General features: G+C 37.8%; 1 protein-coding gene across 4 annotated transcripts in view; it reads right to left on the minus strand.

Annotated features, from left to right (window-relative positions):
* Positions 1-1,207: 1,207 nt before the first annotated feature.
* TESPA1 (thymocyte expressed, positive selection associated 1) overlaps positions 1,208-22,551 on the minus strand; it is a 48,310-nt gene continuing 26,966 nt past the window's right edge. For all 4 annotated transcript variants that reach the window (XM_012450381.2, XM_064377181.1, XM_064377182.1 and 1 more), the window contains one exon: positions 1,208-5,230. The gene's annotated coding sequence lies outside the window, so the exon portion shown is untranslated. The remainder of the gene's footprint in view (positions 5,231-22,551) is intronic.

The following is a 22,551-nucleotide window of genomic DNA, read 5'->3' on the forward strand; positions in this document are numbered from 1 at the left end:
TTCCAAAAATTCTAGCATTCTTGAGAATTATACTAAAACTATTCCGCTTGTGCTGTATATATGAAACAAAGCCTGGATGGATGACAGCACATCTTTTTATAGCATGGTTTACTGAATATGTTAAGCCCACTGTTGAAATTCACTGCTCAGAAAAATACTATTATTTTTCAAAATATTACTGTTCATTGACAATGCACCTGTCCACTCAAGAGCTCTGATGGAGATGAACAAGACAATTAAAAAATTTTTTTCATATCTGCTAACAAAGCATTTATTCTGCAGCTCATGGATCAAGGAGCAACTTAAACTTTTAAGTTTTATTGTTTAAGAAACACATTTCATAAGTCTTTACGAAATGAATGGATCTGGGCAAAGTAAATAAAAAAACTTCTGGAAATAATTCACCATTCTAGATGCCAGTAAGAACATTTGTGATCCTTGGGTGAAGTCAAAATATCAACATTAACAGGAGTTTGGAAGGTGTTGATTCCAGTCCTCATGGATGACTTTGAACGGTTTAAGACTTCAGTGGAGGAAATAACTGCAGATGTAGTGGAAACAGCAAGAGAACTAGAATTAGAAGTGGAGGCCGAAGATGTCATGGAATGACCGCCTGTGATAAAACTAACAAATGAGTCCAGACATGGTGGATCATGCCTATAATCCCAGCACTTTGGAAAGCTGAGGTGGGTAAATCATCTGAGGTCAGGTGTTTAAGACCAGCCTGGCCAACATGGTGAAACCCCACTTTTGCTAGAAATAAAAAAAATTAGCAGGGCGTGGTGGCGCACGCCTATAATCCCAGCTATTTGGGAGGCTTAGGCAGGAGAATTGGTTGAACCCAGGAGGCGGAGCTTGCAGTGAGCCCAGTTTGTGCCATTGCACTACAATCTGGGTAACAAGAGCGAAATCCCCTCTCACAACAAAAAGAAACAAAACAATAAGACACAACCAAAAAACCTAACAAATGAGTTATTTTTTATGGATGAGCAAAGAAGTTGGTTTCCTGAGATGGAATGTACTCCTGGTGAAGACATAAGCACTGTTGAAATGACAACAAAAGATTTAGACTATTATATAAACTTAGTTGATAAAGTGGCAGTGGGGGTTGAGAGAATTAACTCAAATTTTGAAAGAAGTTCTGCTGTGGGTAAAATACTATCAAACAGCATTGTATGCTACAGAGAAATCTTTCATGAAAGAGTCATCAATGCATAAACTTTATTGTTTTATTTTAAGAAATCGTGACAGCCACACCAACCGTTAGCAACCAGTATCCTGATCAGTCATCAGCCATCAGCATGGAGGCAAGACGCTCTACCAGCAAGAAGGTTACAACTCACTGAAGGTACATATGATCATTGGCATTTTTTTAGTAATATAATATTTTAATATTAAGATGTATGCTTTTTTTTTAGACATAATGCTATCGCACACTTTCTAGATGGCAGTATAGTATAAACGTAACTTTTATATCCACTGGGAAACCAAAAATTAGTATGATTCACTTTACTTCGATATTTGCTTTATTGCAATGGTCTCAACTGAATTTGCAATATCTCGGTATTCAGATGAGGTAGTCCTGTGCTCTTAAATTAGGTTGCAGTTTGTTAGAAAGCAACTCAAAGTACAGTCAGCCTCAGGCTAACAGCCTTCTACTTTTAAAATGTAACAGTCTATATCCTCTCCAAGCCAGATTAATACCTCCACTCCCTCATTTTCCATCCCAGCAGTCTCCACTGCCCTATTCCACCCAGCAGCTTCAGAGAACTTTCTGTAGCTCAGGAAACCCATCTCCAAAAGCCTGCTCCACCCATGTCACTTTCCTTGGAGCCAGCTCCCTGTAATGACCTTGGCTTTCCCTGGCCTCCTGTTAGAACTCACTTAAGAACTCCAATTTGTATACATACGCTTGTCACTTTTCGTTTTTTGGGCCGCACTTGTGAGCTCCAGCCTGTTTTCTGAGGGCAGCCTATCTCCCAGACTGGCATCTCTTCCTTCTAAAGGGCTTTCAGATAATGCAGGATAGAAATGGGTGTGTGTGTGGCGGGGAAGTCATGGCAGAGATAAATCATCACTTAAAGGGGACAGTGCAGAATTGGAGGAAGGGCTTGGACAACACTGAGAATGCATGTAATAGAAAAAAAAATCACTCTGCTCATGGCCATAGGACCAGAGCTCTAGCCCTGGATGCCAGTCTGTGATCTTAGTCACATTCCTTTGCTCTCTCTGGGCCTTTTTTGTTGCTTTACAACCAGACAACTGGGCCAGTCCTTTTGAATTGTGATAGTCTATAACTTCCAGCCTCAGTTTACCGATTGGGAATGGAAATATTAGCCCCTGCTCTGCTAAGTTCGCAGTGTAACAATTTGGTTTACAGCTTATAAACAAGCCTACAACCTTATTAAGACTGCAGTGCTGCCCTGCACTTAAGAAGCCACTGAATTGTCATGTGTCTCACCCATTTTTCCTAAACGATGTAGCAGCTCTGCCATCCACCCAGCTTGTCACTCATATGGGAGAGAGGAGGGAACTACAGAGCAGCCTAGAAACAATTAGCAGCTGTCCAGCTGCAACCAGCCAGTTCCCTTGGAGCTTGGACTCCCTCGTCCCATCGCTCCATCGGTCCTTCACTTCAGGACAGTTTGTGGCTGGGGAGGCTGTCAGTGGAGCCTGGTCCTCCCTGGTAGCCAACGAGAAGGTGGAGCCCAGGCAGATTCTGGAGAGAGCTAAGGCAGCAGGGGAGCAAGGGAAGCTTCTGTTCTCAAGGCTAATAATAGAACTTTCTGCAAAAGATTCTGACTCACCATCTGAATTCTTCAGAATCTTCCTGGTGAGGGGAAGGGTTTGGAGAGGGTAGGGCAGCAGGGAAGAATGCATTGTTTCTCTCTCCCTCCCTCGTATTTCCTGTGTAGATCCGTCAGTCACTCCTTGGCTGTGTGGCCTGAGGCTAGAGACTGAGGAAACCTCTAGCGAACAGAGGAGATTATCTTGATCACACACCACTACTTCCAAAATGAAATCTCTGGTAGACACACTCCCTAGATAGATGCCTTTCAGTTATCCACTCCTGTATTGAGGAATATTGTCTGGCAAAACTGAATTTGGGGATTGCCTCATTCTGCAGCCTCAACCCATTTCCTCATGGAGATGGGATAAAGGATGCCGTTAGTCCCTTAGGTTCTTAACATGGTTTGGATCCGTGTCTGCACCCAAATCTCATGTCAAATTGTAACCCCCATTGTTGGAGGTCGGGCCTGGTGGGTGGTGATTGGATTACAGGGTGGAGTTTTCATTAATGGTTTAGCACCCTCTCCCCTTGGCACTATACAGTGAGTGAGTTCTTACAGGATCTGGTAGTTTAAAAGTGTTAGCACCTACCCCTTTCTCTGTTCCTCCTGCTCACACTATGTAAGATGCCTGCTTTCCCTTTGCCTTCCGCCATGAGTTAAAGCTCCCTGAGGCCTCCCCAGAAGCTGATGTTGCTATGCTTCTGGTACAGCCTGCAGAACTGTGAGCCAGTTAAACCTCTTTTCTGTATAAATTACCTAGTCTCAGGTATTTATTTATAGCAGTGTGAGAAGAGACTAATACAGTTCTTTAAATGAAATACTCTCAGATCTTTCTGTTCTCTCGTGACTAAGATAGCCTTAACTTTCCCCTCAGCTTGAACAAACAGGTTTCTTCCTGACTCTATGCTCTTGACCTCCCTTAAGAATATTTGCTTTAGAAAATTTATTGTGGGTTCTTTCTCTGTTTCTTGAGATGTAAATCTTCTCCCAGCTTCTTTCCAGTTTTACAACCCAGGAATATGTTTCTCTAGGACCTGAGAACCATCTCTTTGAAATGTAAACATTGAGGAAGATAGTGTCCCCTGTCTCCTGGTTTCTATGGGTAGGAAAAGCAGGAAACTTGGCGTTGGTGGGGAGGGGGATCCAAATTGTAAAACTATCTTTTATCATAAAATAGGAGAAAGTTCATTTTTTATTTTGGTAAGGCCAATTAGTAAACACAGATGGTTTAAAATTCTTTCCACCCTAGCTCCTAAAAACTCCTCAGCCCTTTGACTCTAACTCACTAGATATCAGACTTAGTTTGCACCCTCTCCCCTAACGCTGGCAATAGCATCAGAACAAAATCAACTTCTGTTTATCATGTCTGGTATAATTTTTTTCTTTAAACTTTTCATTATGGTTTCCCTCAAATGCCCTCAAATCCCTCTCTTCTTGCCTTTTTTTTTTGTCTCATACTTTATTAGGCAGCCAAATAACATACTTCTGGAAATGCGTGTATCTTACCTCTCCCATTCTATTAATACTAACATTTTTTCAGGGGAGAAATGTGTCCAAGATGCTCTGAAACCACATACTGCCTAAGAGAGCACTGTATGTGTTCAAGCCCTGTTTATTGACAAAACAGTTAACTTCCAAAGCAAACTACAGCTGTTAATTAACTTCAAAAACATGCCACGATTTAAAAAAATTATTTGTATTGTTTTCTGCCAGCAGAAATAGCATCGCCCCCAACCCCCAATGACTAGGAAGAGAGACTCTGAATCCTATTTGCCTCTTTTTCTATAAAGATACTAAATTTTGGGAAGAGAAAGAAACTGGATTTAAGGGGGAGCTTCCAAGTTGATCTCTTCAAATGAGGCCTCGAGAAGAAAAATAGGTCTCTGGCGTTGTGGAAGGTTTTCTGGAATTGAGTTAGGAACCTGGGATGAACAGAGGTACAGAGGGAATCATACTGTGGGATGCACCATGCTTTTAGAGCCAGAAAGTGAGATGCCCTTCCTCTCTTAGCTTGGGCCCTTTGAGAGTATTAGAAACATTCCCCTAAACTTGATCCTAAAGTCCTCTAACTGCTCATGGCAATGTCAAAACTTGAGAGAAAACTAAGGCTTTGTTCAGTTTACTACTGTCTGTATTATATATTTTTAAATACACATAGTAGAGAAACCAGTGTACAGAGAAATGAAATGATGTGCCTAAGGTCTTCCTCTGTGCATGCAGTTTGTGGCAGCATTAGGATGTGGATTCCAAATCTTTGAGTCTGGTCTTCTTTCCCATGTACAATGCTGCCTTCCTCCTGCTGAGTTCAGGGATTTGGAGGACCAAGGAGTAGAAGCTGGATGTTGAGGGCAGTGCAGTTTCCTGCAAAAGGTGGGAATTAGATTCTTCTATGAAGCCACTTCTGTCAGACCACATGCTGTTGTGGTGGTGGAGAAAGCCTGCGATGGGAATAAAAAAGATAACATATCATGCATTGTTGAAATAACTTTGTGTACTGAGGTTGGCAGGAACTTTCATACCTCAGCTCTGGAAATGTTTCTCAGTACTATAAGTGATATTTAAAGTTATTAGCAGCAGCAGCAGCAAGGTTAGTAATTGTTATCTAGTCACAAATACAATAGTAGCTTTGCATTCTCCTTCCTATTGGATATTTTATGGTAAATGTTACCGAAGACTACATCTTCCTTCTTGAGAGAAACATCACTTGGTTTCTATTTGGAAATTTCTTTTTCCAATCAATATTTCTCCTTTATATACATTTTTCCTTAATAAATCTTCAAATCTTAATATTTCTAAGTTTGTTTGTTTGTTTGTTTGTTTACTTCAGGTTCTGATTCTGCATACTTTCTTGGGTGAGCTATCTTTTCTTATGCCTTCACCTATTATAAGTAAGCCTTGAATTCCAAAAACCTCAATTCCCCAGATTTCTTTATCCAACTGTGTTATGAACTACTGTTTGAGTTTGCCCTCCAAAATTCGTATTGGAATATAATTGCCATTGTGATAGTATCAAGAGGTGAGGTCTTAGAGAGGATTACATAAACTCATCAGTGTGAGACTCCCATGATGAGACTGTGGGCTTTTTAAGAAGAGGAAGGGAGACCTGAGATGGCATGCTCTTGCTTTTTTACAACGTGATGTCCTCTGCCGTGTTATGATGCAGTAAGAAGGCTCTCACCAGATGTGGTCCCTCAACCTTGCACTTCCCAGCTCCCAGAACTGTAGTAAATAAATTTCTTTTATAAAATAAAACATCCAGTTTATAATATTCTATTATGGCAACAGAAAAGCAACTAAGACATAGACCTGTTTATTTCAGTATTTTAGAAGTGCCTCACACGCACCATGTTCAGATATGAACTCATCAGTTTGTTCTAAATAGTCAGACAAGATAACTAGATATTCTTTCAGGACAGTGTTAGTCTTGACTTTCTATTTACAGCGCTATTTTACAGTGCTGCAAGGGCAAAATTACCTTACAGATTTATGTTGGTAGAGATGCAAATAATTTCCATCCAGTGGAACCAGCAATTCCAGAGATAAAGTTTATGCTGTTATTGAATATTAACCATTTTTGTACCTAATATGGAAATCTATTAAATTATCTCTCTATATAAATTAACTTCTCAAATAGTGTTTGGACCAGTTAAAGCATATTGCTGGTACCTTTATTAATTAATGAGTTGAGGGAAGTCTTTGAACATATTTATCTACATTTGCATGAGAGCCAATATTTTACCTTTTTGAAAATTATACTTTATTTGCCTTCCAAATTGTTATTCCTACTTTACTTCATTCTTAATAAAATGGAATTTATATCCATTTAGTTGCCCAAGGAGAAACCGCATGCTCTACCCTTCTGTTCCTCATTCCATTTTTCCTTCCCAAACATGAGTCTAATTGGTCCTGGCTTAGACATCTTACCTCCTAAATATCTCAGAATCTCACTCGTCCTGCCCTCCATTCCCACTGCCTTCAGCTTATTTCTGATCATCACATTTCTCCTCAGGTTTCTGCAGTAGATTGTTAAATCATTTTCCTTACTCCACTGGCTTCCTACCCAGTCCATCTCCTATATTTCTGCCAGAATAATCTTTCTAAAAGACAAATCTAATCATCTCACTTCCTTTGTAAATTTTCCAGTGGGCTCCTATCTTAGACTAAATCAAAACACTTAAAATAACACAGGAGACTTTGTTTTATAATCTGGTTTCTATTTATCTTTTCTATTTTTATTTTTGACCTTTCTCCAGAACATCCCCTTTCTCTCACTAGGCATAAGGTGTCATTTCAGAAGATACTGTGGTATTCCATTCATCTGTGTTTGAACCTGTCTTTCTCACTGCCTAGAATATCAATATTCTGCTTTCTCTTTTTCTACTCCCCTCAGCCACCTTCTCCCTGTTCAGTGTTTACACATCAGTCCAGACTCATCTTCTCTACATCTTTGCCAACACATATCATTAAAAAATAATAATGTCATCTTCTGAGAAGTTAATTTCTGTGTACCTATGGCATTTAATGAAAAGTATTAATAATTATTGATTTTCTCCTCATGTCTTTCACTAAACTATGAGCTCAAAGTATCCTGTGAACATTTCTGCTTATTCTGTATAATGCTCTCCTTGCTGGTGAGTTTATAAGAAGGCAAGCACATTTCAGTGGTGACAAAGGTGTAAGAGAGTTGCTACTTAGCTTAAAGGGTCAAGGCACACATTAAATGAAGGTTAGATCCAAGTACATGTAGTGAGGCTTGCCCTGATCCACAGTAACAGCCTAAACTCCTGCTCAATCAGGGCCATATTCTCTGATGGAAACAGCATTGGCTTGAATCTCAGGAGACCTGGGCCCTAGTTCTGGCCCTGATACTAACTAGTTGCATGATCTTGCTGAGTCTTTTTCTTTTCCTGATCCCTTTCAAGTATAAAATGGATTCTAGGCAAATGAAATCACAAAATGAAAAACCACAGACAAAAGAACACTGCTGTATCTTCTTTTCCTTGGTCTTCCCTTTATCTTTACTGTCTCATTCTTTTTTTGGCTGTGGAAGTCAGAAAGATACTCTCTATCTGCATTGCATAATCCCCATTTTCTAAGTTGTAGTTTAAATGGATCACCAAGGCTACTTCCAAGGCTGCCAAGTCACACGATGTTCAGGTGTCCACATTCACATAGAAAGCTATGTCAACACTGCTTTTGAAGATGTGCAGAGAGAGGAGGTTCTGGCTTCATCCATACTACCTTACACAGTCCTTCTGGTAGAAAGAGCTCCTAGTAGTTATACTGTATAACATTTTCAGAAATATTGTCTCATGTAAGTCTTATATAGAGAGATGATGTCCACAAGGTTCATTCACGCAATCACATATTGCAAGACTTCTTTCTTTTAAAGGCTGAATAATATTTCATTGTATATCTATGTTGCATTTTCTTTATCCATTCATCCATTGATGGACATTAAGTTTATTTCCACATCTTAGACATTGTGAATAGTGCCGCAGTGAAAACAGGAGTGTTAAGGTCTCTTCAAGATCCTGATTTCAATTCTTCTGGATCAACACCCAGAAATAGGATTGCTACATCATATGGTAGTTCCAGTTTTTGTTTTTTTGAGGAAACTTAGTACTGTTTTCCACAGCAGCTGCACCATGTTACCTTCCTAGCAACAGTGTACAGAAGTTCCAGTTACTCTACATGCTTGCCAACACCTATCTTTTCTTTTCACTAATAGCCATCTTAACAGGTGTGAGGTAATATTACATTGTGATTTTGATTTGCATCTTCTTGATGATTAGTGATATTGAGAATCTTTTGCTGTACTCGATGGCCACTTGTATATCTTCTTTCAATAAATGATAATTCCAAAATATATAAGGAACTTCTTCAACTCAATAACAAAACAAACAAATAGATCATCCAATTTTAAAAAAAATAGTAAAGGTTGAGAGCCATCCCTTTGACATGTAATTATCAAGGAAGATAGCACGTCTCTCCTCCAGTCTCCACAGGCAGGTGGGCATCTAACTAAAGCACTTTGTTTTAACTTGCAAAACCACTTCCTGTCTTAAAAATATGAGAAGTTTATTTTTCTTTGGATAAAGTCAATTGACTGACACAGATGGCCACTTCAATTACCAGGTAAATCTAGGGTGAACTCTGAGTGACAAATGATTCTGTTAAGTCTTCTTACTTGAGGACAAAGTATTGTTTATTTAATAACAGCCATGTAATGGGTTGCATCTGCTTGGCTATATAAAAGGGTAAGATTTCCTTCTGTCTTTGCAATCTGTTTCGTGGATTTTCTGTAATGCACATCATAGTCTGCTTTAACGCTTATTCAAAAATAAAACTGCTTTCTTTCTTTTACAGTTCTGTGGAGTGATTTCCTGGGGTGGGAGGAGATTTTGTTTTTAATTATATTTTCCCAACAGAGACAAAACAACCTTGGTAAGAATTGTAAATGACGTGGAAAAACATTCACATTCTCATGATGTCCTCCCACTAGCTCTCCCCCTTGTCTAATTTCTTCCTACACTTCACATCTGACAGTCCTTCTTCAGAATTTGATACAAAAATAACTGTGTCCAGTATCATCATCTATAAAATGGGGAATAATGAAAGCGCTTATATCATAGGATGAAATGATTGAATATCCGTAAGTGCTAAGGATAGTGTCTGCTATGTAGTAACCACTGTATATATTTGTTGTTATTGATAATGTTATCATACAGGACAATCTTATTTCAAAGAGCAAGACTGTAGCTACCCAACTTACGTAGGTTCCACCAAATAAAAAACAGATAGTGCTTTGAGTTACCCACCATTTGGGGGTGTCTCAAACTGGTTTTCTTCTTTGTCTTGTGTTCTGAACGAGCATTCCTACCTAGTCCTTTCTGTCTCTTCTGCTGCACCAGCAGGGTTGACCATAAAAATGAAAACTACCATCTTTAGATATGGTCACTAGACAAAGAGAATATATATTGGCCTGTGCTACCTCAGATATGGTAAAAGAGACAAAAAGAACAACAAAAAAGAAAAACTCTCTCCTTGGCCCTGCCTCTTATAAGTGTGATAAAGGTCAAGTGGTTTAAATGTCAACACAGAAAACCAATAGAAAGGGCTGTGAATTTGAAATTTTTGAGCATGGTGGAAATCATGAGGAAAGATGTGGGTCATCCTTTCTCAGAAACTTGGAGGAAGATTAAAACTTCTTTCCCTGCAGAGACTAAATGAGAAAGTGGCAAGTGAAGAAAGCTATTGGCCGGGGGCCAAGGTCCTCTTTTAACAGAAAAGGTGCCTGTTTTACTTCATTTTGTGTTGCTATAACAATACCACAGATACAGTAACTTTTAAAGAAAAGAAATTTATTTCTTACAATTCTGGAGGCTGGCAAATCCAAAGTCAAAAGCCTGCATTTGGTGAGGGCCTCCTTGTAGCAACATCCTATGGTGGAGGATGGAGGGGGACAACAGCGCGAGACAGCGAGAAAGCAAGACAGGACCAAACTTGGTTTTATAACAAGCTCACTTGAGATAACTAATCCAGTCCCACAATACGGACATTAATCCACTTATGAGGACAGAGCCCTCATGACCTAATCACCTCTCAAAGGTCTGACCTCTCAGCACTGCCTTGGGGATTAAGATTCCAATATATGAACGCTGTGAGACTCATTCAAAACACAGCAGTGCCCTTGTCCTAATTACAGAAAGGCGCTCACCTTATGTAAATGAATTAGAAAAAAATGGAGCTGGCCCTTAGAATAGAAAACTCCTTGAGTTTTTGGATGTCAAGCTCAGTAGGGCTGGATTCTAATTCCTATTTGCCTACCCAGCTGGGTGTCTTTGGGCAATGCATGGACTGCACAACCCTACACGGTGGCTGGCTGAGTGCTGCTGCTATTTCCTGTCCACTACTAACAAGTAGTGGTTAATACCTGGGACTTGCAACAATGTTATAATGGAAAACCATTAATCTCCAGGAAATAATTACAGACTCTGAAAAAGGGAGGAGTGGGACTACTTCCCAGTAGAACTGAAAAAATTATTCACTTAGCTCTGCCTTTGATTGTGGTGAGCGAACTTCCCCCTTCCATATTTATCACACGGGCTTTAATATTGGCAGTACTGAGCTGTTGTCATAGCTCTTCTCTCCTCTTGAGGTCTCTTAAAGGGTAATAGAGGAGTGGATTAAGAGAAATAGTTTATAGCTTTGTGAAAAGATAATCAAACAAATGCACAGAACATTGAAAAAATTGGGGCACTACTGTGACCCCCTTCCTCAGCCAAAGACTATGTCAGGAAAGAAGAGATCCCTTATTCTTCTAAGTAATCATAGAAAGAGAATCTACGAAATATTTTCCTAATTTACTTGAGAGAAAAAGTGCATTTAATTTGTAAAATTATTCTGTTTCATTGATTATGATAAACCATCTTTTGTAAGACTCATAATTATTTTACATTCCACTTTAAAGGCCAAAAAAAAAAAAAAGACAACTAAATTGCCTGACGCTACCAATTTTAAGACACAACCTAATTTCAGAGATGTTAAAATGTGGAAAAATGTGTGTCTTAGAATCAATAAAATACAGCATTTTTACCTGTTACCTCTCCTGCTGTAATGAAGTCCCATTACTGGCAGAAAATGGAATCTAGTTAGGTACTTGAAATGCACGACTCCTAGCAATACTTTCTCCCTAGCAATTCAATCCTAATATTTTAAAATACTGTCCTTTAGACAAAGTTGGGACGGGTTTGTGAGAGGAACTTATGTTCTAGGCATTGCATAGATTGCCCAGAAAAGTATAACCATATAAATCCTGCACACAGCCTGCTTTGTGAAACGTCTTGGGATTTTTTTCTTGTGCAAGGCTGACATCTGCTGGGCAAACAACACATAAGCCAAGCGTTGCATTTTAAAGTAAATTTAATTCTTGGCAAGAACCTGCCTGTGGAGTATATACTACACATTTTCTGTTTGACTTTGATGACTCTACAAGTTAATTTCCTTTTCAAATTTTGTATGCTGTGACTGAGTTTGAATGAGCTTTGGAATGAGCACTTACTCCCAGTGAGTCTTTAATATGTGAGGAATAAAGCACCTTAATTAAACCGGTGGTTCTTAACTGACATAGTGCTCCAGAATCACTGCTGGTGAGAGACTGCTTAAAAGATGGCTACAACAACCCCCTCATCCCACTTGCCTTTTTACGATGTAACTTTGCCACTCCATTAAAAAGTAGAGCCTATTTTCCTTTCCTTTGAATATAGGTTGGCTTTGTGACTTGCTTTCATCACTACAATATAGCAGAGGGGACATTGTACAACTTCCAATATATCTTTAAAAAGAGGCATTGCAGCTTCGGTTACTGCTGAACTTCCAAGTAAGAAAGGCAGACCAGATACCAAACAATGACATAGCCCTTGGGAAGGGCACCCAGCTGACTTTCAACACCATGACCCCAGACATGTGGGAGAGTCTATGTTTAACCTTACAGTCCAGCCACCTGACAAATGCAGCTGCATAAGTAAACCTGGGTGAGACAAGCAAAGGATCCTCCCAGTCAACCCGGAGAACAATGACAGACAACAAATTATTATTCCTTAAAGGCACTACAGTTTTGGTGGTTGTTATGCAGCAAAGGTAAATAACACACTGGGAAAGCTTTAAAAGAAGGAAAAATAGGCTGGGCATGGTGGCTCATGCCTGTAATCCCAGCACTTTGGGAGGCTGAGGCAGGCAAATCATCTGAGGTCAGGAGTTCAAGACCAGTCTGGCCAATATGGTGAAATCTTGTCTCTACTGAAAATACAAAAATCAGCCGGGCATAGTGGCACATGTCTGTAATCCCAGCTATTCGGAGGCTGAGGCAGGAGAATCACTTGAACCCAGAGGCACAGGTTGCAGTGAGCAGAGATTGCGCCACTGCACTCCAGCCTGGGGGACAGAGCAAATCTCCATTAAGAAAAATAGAAGAAGAAGAAAAAACAATGCCCACGTCCCATTCTATTGGGTCGATCCCAGGAAATAGTTATTTTTAAAAACTATTTTTAAAAAGCTTGCTGGATTGTGAACTATTAACCTAACAAATATTTTATGACCACAATTACCTTTAGTAAAATTCAGTAGCACCAGCAACAACATTATTGTTATTCCAATATATGACATTACCTTTACATACTACCTGTAAGGTGTTGAAACTTCATGTAAATATATAGTCCATATAAATGCATATGTGCATATATATAAAAAGTATTATTATTCTATTACATAGGACAAAACTGAAGTGGGGTGATTTTTCCAAGATCATTGCATTAGTAAGAATTAGGTAAGTTGACTCTACATCATAAATTTTTATTTTAATAGACTTTTTTTTTAGAGAAGTTTTAGGTTCACAACAAAATTGAGCAGAAGGTACAGAGATTTCCCATATACACCCTGAACCCATACATGCACAGCCTCCCCTGTTATCAACATTCCCCTCCATAGTGGTGCATTTGTTACAATTGATGACCCTACACTAACACTTCATTATCACCAGAGTCCATAGTTTACATTAGGGTTCAATCTTGGTGTTGGACATTCTGTGGGTTTGGAAAAATGTACAGTGACATGTATTCAGCATTTTAGTATCATACAGAGTAATTTCACTGCCCTAAAAATCCTTTGTGCTCTACCTATTTATTCTTCTCTTCCTTCTAACCATTTACCTTTTTACTGTCTCTTCTCAGATTGGTTTCTTTCACTTAATAATATGCAGTTAAGTTTCCTCCATGCCCTTTTTTTTTTTTTTTTGAGACAGTCTCACTGCTAGCAATATTTTCTCCGTAGCAATTCAATTCTAATATTTTAAAATACTGACCTTTAGACAAAGTTGGGACAGGTTTGTGAGAACATCAGTTTTTTTCTTTCAGGGATTGTGCCTTTAATGTTACATCTATGAAGTCATCCACAAACCTAAAATCCTCTAGATTTTCTAGGTTACCTTTCAGAAATTTTACAGTTTTGCATTTTACATTTAGGTCTTTGATCCGTTGGAGTTAATTTTTGTGAAGGGTGTAAAGTCTGTGTCTAGATTCATGTTTTATTTTTGTCTGTGTATGTACAGTTGTTCTAGCACTTGCTGAAAAGACTATTCACCACTGTATTGCCTTTGTTCCTTTGTCAAAAATCAGTCGACTAAATTCATGTGTATCTATTTCTGGCCTCTTTATTCTGTTCTATTGATTAATTTGTTTATTCCTTTAACAATATCACACCGTCTAATTAATATGGCTTTATAGCATCTCTCTCCTTCCTTCCTTCCTTCTTTCCTCCCTCCCTTCTTTCCTTCCTTCCTCTTGCTTCTTTTCTTCTCTTCCCTCCCTTCCTCTCCTTCCTCTTTTTCCCTTCCCTCCCCTCCCCTCCCCTCCCCTCCCCTTCTTTCTTTTCACAGGGTTTTGCTCTGTCACCCAGGCTGGAGTGCAGTGGTGTCATCATAGCTCAGTGTAACCTTGAACTCTTGGGCTCAAGCAATCTTCCTGCATCAGCCTCCTGAGTAGCTAAGATTACAGGCATGTGCCACTATGACGGGTAATTTATTTTTATTTTTATTTTTATTTTTTGCAGAGATGAGGTCTTGCTATGCTGTCAGGCTGGTTTCAGTATTGTTATTGTTATCCAGCCATCCTCTCACCTTGGCCTCCCAAAATGCTGGGATTACAAACATGAGCCACTGTGCCCAACTTATAGAAAGTCTTGAAGTTGGGTCGTATCAATCCTCCAACTTTGTTCTTTTCCTTCAATACTTTATTAGTTATTCTGGGTTTTTGCCTATCCATATAAACTTTAGTATCAGTTTATTGATATATAAAAAATAATTTGTTGGGATTTTGATTGGGATTGCATTGAATCTACAGTTGAGAAAAACTAACATCTTGACAATATTGAGACTTCCTATCCTTAAGCCATGAATGGGGTATCTCTCCTCTTACTTAGTTCTTCTTTTATTTCTTTCATTAGAGGTTTATAGCTTTTTACATATACATATAGATCATGTATGTATTTTGTTAAATTTATACCCAAGTATTTCATTTTGGGGGGTGCTAACATAAGCTGTATTATGTTTTAAATTTCAAATTCCATCTGTTTATTGCTGGTATAGAGTAAAGCAGTTGGCTTTTGTATATTAACCTGTGTTCTACAATCCTGCTATAACTGTTTGCTAGTTCCAGGAGGTTTTTGTTTTGTGTCATTTTTTTTTTCAGATTTTACTTAGATGATGACCATCTGCAATCGAAGGCAGTTTATTTAGGCCTTCCCATTATGTATACCTTGTATTTTCTTTTCTTGTGTTATTGTGTTAGCTAGGAATTCCAATCCCATGTTGAAAAGCAGTGCAGAGAGGGGACATGGAAAGCTTTGAATTTATAATTTATAACTTAATGGTTTTTTTTTATTGTGATGATGGTTGTGGAGCTCTGTAAATTTTCTAAAAAATCATTCAATTGTACACTTAAAGTGGTATGTGAATTATACCTCAGTAAAGCTGTTTTTTTTTTTTGAAAGAAAGAAAGAAAGAAAGAGAAAGAGAAAGGGGCAGAGAGAACAGGAGTCTTGCTCTATTGCCCAGGCTGGAATACAATCTAAAAATAGGTCTTAAAAACCTCTTTTATGCCAATAATTGTGCTTAACAGCGGAGGCAGGAAGGAATAAGGGAAGAAAATAGCAAACAAACAGCCAACCAATATTTCATTTAAGTCTGTGAAATGCTATGCAAATGCTGAAGAGTGATTTACTTCCAATTCAGTGGTCACTTTCAAAATAGGTGTAATGTGATACTGAGAAAAATGTATGTTCTGTGGACCTGGGGTGCAGAATTCTATAAATATTCACTGAGTTTACTTGTTCCAGGTCTGAGTTCTAATCATCGATGTCCCTGTTAATTTTCCATCTCATTGATCTGTCGAATATTAACAATGTGGTATCAAAGTCTCCCACTATTATTGTGTGGGAGTCCGAGTCTCTTTATAAGTCATTCAGAACTTGTCTTATGTATCTGGGTGCTCCTATATTGTGTGCATATATATTTATGATCATTGACTCCTGTTGTTGCATTGATCCTTTTACCATTATGTAATGTCCTTCTTTGTTTCTTTTAGTCTTTGTTACTATTAAAGTCTATTTTGTCAGAGATGAAAGTTACAACTCCTGTTTTTTTTTTTCTTCCTCTCCATTTGATTGATGAGTCTTCCTCCAATCCTTTGTTTTGAGTCTTTGTGTGTCCTTGCTTATGAGATGGATCTGGATACAGCATACCAATGGGTTTTGACTTTTTATTCAATTTGCCTGTCTGTGTCTTTGATTGGGGCATTTAATCCATTTAAATTTAGGATTAATACTGATATTTGTGAGTTTAATATTGTCATTTAATGCTATCTGGCTATTTTGCCCATTAGCTGATATAGAGTCTTCATTATGGAGATACTCTTTACCTTTTGGTAAGTTTTTGGGATGTCTGATACTGGTTGTTCCTTTCTGTGTGTAATGCTTCTTTCAGAAGCTCTTGTAAAGCAGGCCTGGTGGTGATGAAATCTCTGAGTGCTTGCTTGTTTGTGAAAAATTTTATTTTTCCTTCATTTATGAAGCTTAGTTTGGCTGGATATGAGATTCTGGGTTGAAAATTCTTTTCTTTGAGGATATTGAATATTGACCTCCACTCTCTTCTAGTTTGTAGGGTTTCTGCTGAGAGATCTGCTGTGAGTCTGATAGGCTTCCCTTTATGGGTAACCTGACCTTTCTCTCTAGCTGCCCTTAGAATTTTCTTCTTTATTTCAACTCTGGTGAATCCAACGATTATGTGTCTTGGGGTTGCTCTACTTGAGGAATATCTTTGTGGTGTTCTCTGGATTACCTGGAGTTGAGTATTGTCCTGCCTTACCAGGTTAGGAAAGTTTTCCTGAATAATATCCTGAAGAATATTTTCCAGCTTGGATTCATCCTCTTCATGACATTCAGGTACACCTATCAAACGTAAATTAGGTCTTTTCACATAGTCCCATATTTCTTGGAGACTTTGCTCATTCCTTTTTACTCTTTCTTCTCTAATCTTGTCTTCTCGTTTCATTTCATTAAGTTGCTCTTCGACCTCTGATATCCTTTCTTCTGCTTGATCAATTCGACTGTTAAAACCTGTGTATACTTCGTGGCGTTCTCGTATTGTATTCTTCAATTCCATTAATTCACTTATATTCCTCTCTAAATTGTCTATTCTTGTTAGGATTTCATCAAACCTTTTTTCAAGGTTCTTAGTTTCTTTATGTTGGGCTAGAACATGTTCTTTTAACTCACAAAAGTTTCTTATTATCCACCTTCTGAAGCCTAATTCTGTTAATGGAACACACTCGTTCTCCATCAGGCCTTGTTCCCCTGTTGATGAGGAACTGTGATCCCCTGTAGGGGGAGAGGCATTCTGATATTGGGTATTCTCAGCCTTTTTACGCTGGTTTCTTCCCATCATTGTAAATTTATCCACCTGTCGTCTTTGTAATTACCGACTTTCAAATTAGGTCTCTGAGTGGACGTCAAACTTGTTGATTCCCAGCACCGGCATCTGATCAACCAACTGTGCCAGCTAAAACAGCAGCATTAAGATTGATGGTGCTTTTCTGCCCGGGAATCTCTGGTCTGGCTTCCCTCTTGAGTCCCTTTTTCAATCAACTGAACGGACGACTCTGCCTTCCCGGAGCTCCAAACGTCAACCAGAAGGGGACCCAGTCCCATTTACTCTGCACCAAGAACCACCACGCCGAGGCTCCGGCAAAACCACCACGCCGGCCACAAAAGTTGCACTGACGACCCATGGGGCTCCTCTGCTGGGAATCTCCTGGTCTGTGAGCAACAAAAATTCGTCTGAAAGTGTGGTGTCCTCTCGTTCTCTGCGCTTTCACTGGAAACTACAATCCTGAGCTGCTAGTAATTGGCCATCTTGGATCTCTCTCCAACTTAATGGTTAAGTAAGAAATTACCTGCAGGTTTCTTTTTTGTGAATTCTTTAGGAAGCTGAGGAAGTACGTTTCCATTCCTAGTTTACTGAGATTTCCCAGTTTACTGCGAGTTTTATTCAATGGCAGTTGGATTTTGTCAAATGCTTATTCTGCATTTATTATAGTGATCATGTGATTTTTCTTCTTTAGCCCCTGTGATGGATTACACTAATTTATTTCTAAATGTTGAACCAGGCTTGCATACCTTGGATAAGTCCCATTTTCTAACAGTGTACACTTATTTTTATACACTTCAAGTTTTGATTTGCTAATATTTTGTTGGGGATTATACATCTATGTTCATTAAAGTTATTGGTCTGTAGTTTTCTGGTAATATCTTCCTATGGTTTTGGTAAGAGGTAATGCTGGATTCATAGAATGAGTTAAGAAGTATTCTTTCTGCTTCTATCTTTCTTTTTTTTCCCTCCTGCTTCTATCTTCTTAAAGAGATAGTAGATAATTAGTATAATTTCTTTTTTAAATGTTTGATAGAATTCATTGGCCCATCTGTGCCTCATGCTTTCTGTTTTTGAAGGTTATTGATTATTGATTTAATCTCTTTAATAGATATAGGACTACTCACATTGCCTATTTCTTCATATGTGAGATTATGTCTTGGAAGGAATCAATCCATCTCATCTAGGTCATCAAATGTGGGCATACAGTTGTTCATAATAGTTCTTTATTATCTTTTCAATGTCTGTGGATCTGTAGTGATGGCCTCTCTTTCATTTCTCATATTGATAAATTGTGTCCTCTCTCTCTTTTTCTTATTTAGCCTGGGTAGAGACTTAGCGAGTTTATTGATCTTTTCCAAGAACCAGTTTTTGGTTTGGTTAATTTTCTCTATTGATTTCTTATTTTCCATTTTGTTGATCTCTGCTCTAATTTTTATTTATTTTTCTTCTGCTTACTTTAGATTTAATTTTCTCCTCTTTATTTAGTTTCCTAGGGTTGAAGCTGAGGTGATTGATTTTGGGCTTTCTTCTTTTATAATATACACATCCAATGTTATATATTTACCTCTAAGCATTGCTTTCACTGGATCTCACAAATTTTGATAAGTTGTGTTTTCATTTTCTTTAGTTTAAAGTCTTTCTAAATTTCTCATTATATTCCTGCTTCTACTTGTGTGTCATTTAGAAGTATGTTGTTGAATCTCTAAGTGTTTTGGGATTTTCCAGCTATTTTTCTGTTTTTGAGTTTTAATTTAATTCCACTCTTGTCTGAGAACAGACATTGCATGATTACTATTCTTATAAATTTGTTCAGGTATGTTTTATGGCCCAGAACATGGTTCATCCTGGCAAATGTTCTATGTAACTTTGAGAAGAATGTGTGTTCTGTTGTTGAATAAAGTGGTCTACAGATGTTCATTACATCCAGTTGAAGGATGGTGTTGTTGAATTCAGTCATGTTCTTATGGATTTTCTGCCTGCTGGATTAGTGCATTTCTGACAGAAGGGTGCTGAAGCCTCCAACTATAATCATTGATTCATTTATCACTTATTTCTCATTCTTTGGTTTATCAGTATTTTCCTCACTTGATACTCTGTTGTTAGGTGCAGACACATTAAAGGTTGTTACGTCCTCCTGAGTAATGGACCCCTTTATCAGTATGTAATGCCTTTATCTCTGATAATTTCCTTTGTCTAAAGTCTGCTCTGTCTGAAATTAATATAGCTATTCCTGCTTTCTTTTAATTAGTGTTAGCATGGTATGTCTTTCTGTAACCACTTACTTTTAATCTATATGTGTCTTTATATTTAAAGTGTGTTTCTTGTAGATGACATATGGTTGGGTCTTATTCATTCTGACAGTCTCCTTCTTTTAATTGTTATATTTAGACCACTGATGTTTAAAGTGATTACTGATATATTTGGATTTAGTATCTGCCATATTTACTACTGTTTTCTATTGATTGCCTTTGTTCTTTATTACTATTTTTGTCTTGTACTCTTTTTCTGCTTTTTAGATTTCTATTGAGCACTTTATATAATTCTATTTTTTCATTTCTTAGCATATCAGTTATACTTCATTTTCCCTTTTTATAGTGATTGCCCTTAAATTTTGCAATATATATTAACAATTAATTCAGCTCTACTTTCAAGCAACAGTATTTCACATCATGAGTAGTGTGAGTACTTCATAATAATAAAATGATCCTAATTCTTCTCTCTGGTCCCTTGTATCATTGTTGTCATTAATTTCGTTAATATATTAGTATATATTAATATATACAAATACACCATTGTTATTAATACGTTGAACCAATTGTTATCTATTAGGTCAATCAAGACTACAAAAAATAGAAGTTTTAATTTTTCCTCCACTTATTCCTTCACCAATGCTCTTCCTTTCTTTATGTAGACTTGAGTTTCTGACTTTTATCCTTTTTTTTTTTTTATCTCTACAGAACATCTTTAACATTTATTGAAAGGCAGGTCTACTGGCAACAAATTTCCTCAATTTGTGTCTGAGACTGTCTTAATTTTCTTTTCTCTTTTGAAGAATAATTTCACAGGGTGCAGAATTCTATGTTGGTGTTTTTTTCTCTCTCAGTACTTTAAATATTTCACTCCACACTCTTCTTGCTTGCATGATTTCTGAGGAGAAGCTGCATGTAATTCTAATCTTTGTTCTTTTATAGGTAAGGTGTTTTTTCCTTCTGGCTTCTTTTGTGACTTTTCCCTTTATTTTTGATTTTCTGTTGTTTAGAAATTAAATGTTTAGGTGTATATTTCTGGGGTTTTTTTTGCATTTATTCTTTTCGGTATTCTCTGAGCTTTCTGGATCTGTGGTTTGGTAGCTGACATTCATTTGGGGGAAATTCTCAGTTATTATTGTTTCAAATAATTCTTTTATTCCTTTCTCTCTTTCTTCTCCTTCTGGAATTTCCATTATGCATATATTACACCTTTTGTAACTGTTTTTTTCTCCCTGGAGTTTTTATTTCTTGGATATTCTCTTCTATTTTTTTTTTCAGTCTTCTTCTCTTAGCTTTTAAGTTTTGGTGGTTTTTAATAGCTATACTCTCAAGCTCAGAGATTCTTTCCTCAGCCATGTCCAGTCTACCAATAAGCCCATGAAAGGCATTCTTCATTTCTGTTACACCATTTTTGATCTCTAGCATTTATTTTTCATTTTAAGGATTTCCATCTCTCTGCTCATCTGTTCTTGAACACTGACTACTTTATCCATTAGAGCCCTCATCATTTTAATCATAGTTGTTTTAAATTTCCAGTTTGATAATGCTAACATCCCTGTCATATCTGAGACTGGTTTTAATGTTTTCTCTGTTTCTTCAACCTGTTTTTGCCTTTTAGTATTTCCTTTTTTTTTTTTTTAATAACTGGACGTGATATGCTGAGTAAAAGAAATGGATGTAAGTAGGCCTTTAGTAATGTGGTGGTAAGGTTTAGGGAGAAGGGAAGTGTTCCGTGTTATGGTTAGGTCTCAGTCTTCCAGTGAGCCTGTGCCTCTGGATTCCCAGAAGACTGAGGCACTGAGAATCTCAGCGTGCTTCTCAGTCTTCTCTGTCCCCTTTCATGGGACAGGATGGCTAGAGTAGGCTGGAGTTGGGTGTTTCCCTTCCTTCAGGTTGGTTAGTCTCTGACAAAACCTCATCTGGTTAGGTTTTTGGCATCTAGTTTCTCCTGAGGGGAGACTTTGTTAAGAGGAATAGAATGCTCTGGTGCATTTCAAAATGGTTCCTTTCCCCCTTCCCCTGCTGGAAACACTAGGGGATTTTTCTCCAATATTTTCTGTGAGAACCTGGTTGAGCTCCCGGAGGTAAGAGTCATAAAAATAAGGGGCCTCCCAATGACTGGGCCTCCCTAGAGTTTTTATTTCTTAGACTGGTCCATGCTGAGCATCCAGTAATTCCTCGGTTATTGTCCGGGTTCTCTACTACGGTTCTGATTCCTGGGGGAGTTTATGCTTTGAGGTTTTTGCTTCAACAAGTCATGAATCTTTGCATTTGCCTATTTCTCTAATTTGAGGGGGAGTGGTTTGCTCTGTGACCCACTTCTCTGATGGGTCTAGAATGGTTACTAATTTTTCAGTCTGTTCACCTTTTTACTTTTGTTTGGATGGAGCGGCCACTTCCAGCTCCTTACATGCCAGACCAGCAAAAGCACCTGAAACTTCTTAAAGTGCATATGACCTATTGATGCCTCTTTTGTGAGTGACTAAGTATATACATGTAATCCATATACCCCAAGATGTAGGTAGTGGGTAAGAGAGGAAGAAGAGTGATTAGATTCCTAAAACCACAGAGAATTAGAATTAAACAGTTAGAATTGTAAATATCTTTGTGTGTCTGAGCAAGTACCACTGCAATTTTGGAGCATTAACCAAGAAAACAATTATACTAGAAAATGCAGAAAATAGTACCAAGATATCCAAAAAGAAGGAATCTCTAAGCAAGATTTTATTTACTTAATTCAATAAAGATTTTAATTTATACTATCTGGGGAAAATACCATTATCCCTTATGCCATTTTCTTTGTGGTTGTAGTAGATAGATAGTTAAAACTACAGGAGACTAATATTCATTAGTTTAAATAAAAATTACTGGCCAAACTATTTAAAGATTTAACAGATATTACTGAAAAAATTAATACTGAAAAACTGTATGAATATCTGGAGAAAAGAAATTTTAGATGCAATAAATAACTATATGAAATTCATTTCCTGCTTTGAGAAGGGGAGGGAGAGCTATGTTCATCAGACCA

This window comes from Aotus nancymaae, unplaced genomic scaffold (assembly GCF_030222135.1).
Source record: "Aotus nancymaae isolate 86718 unplaced genomic scaffold, 86718_ANA_hifiasm-v0.15.2.pri h1tg000016l, whole genome shotgun sequence".
Classification (NCBI taxonomy): domain Eukaryota; kingdom Metazoa; phylum Chordata; class Mammalia; order Primates; family Aotidae; genus Aotus; species Aotus nancymaae.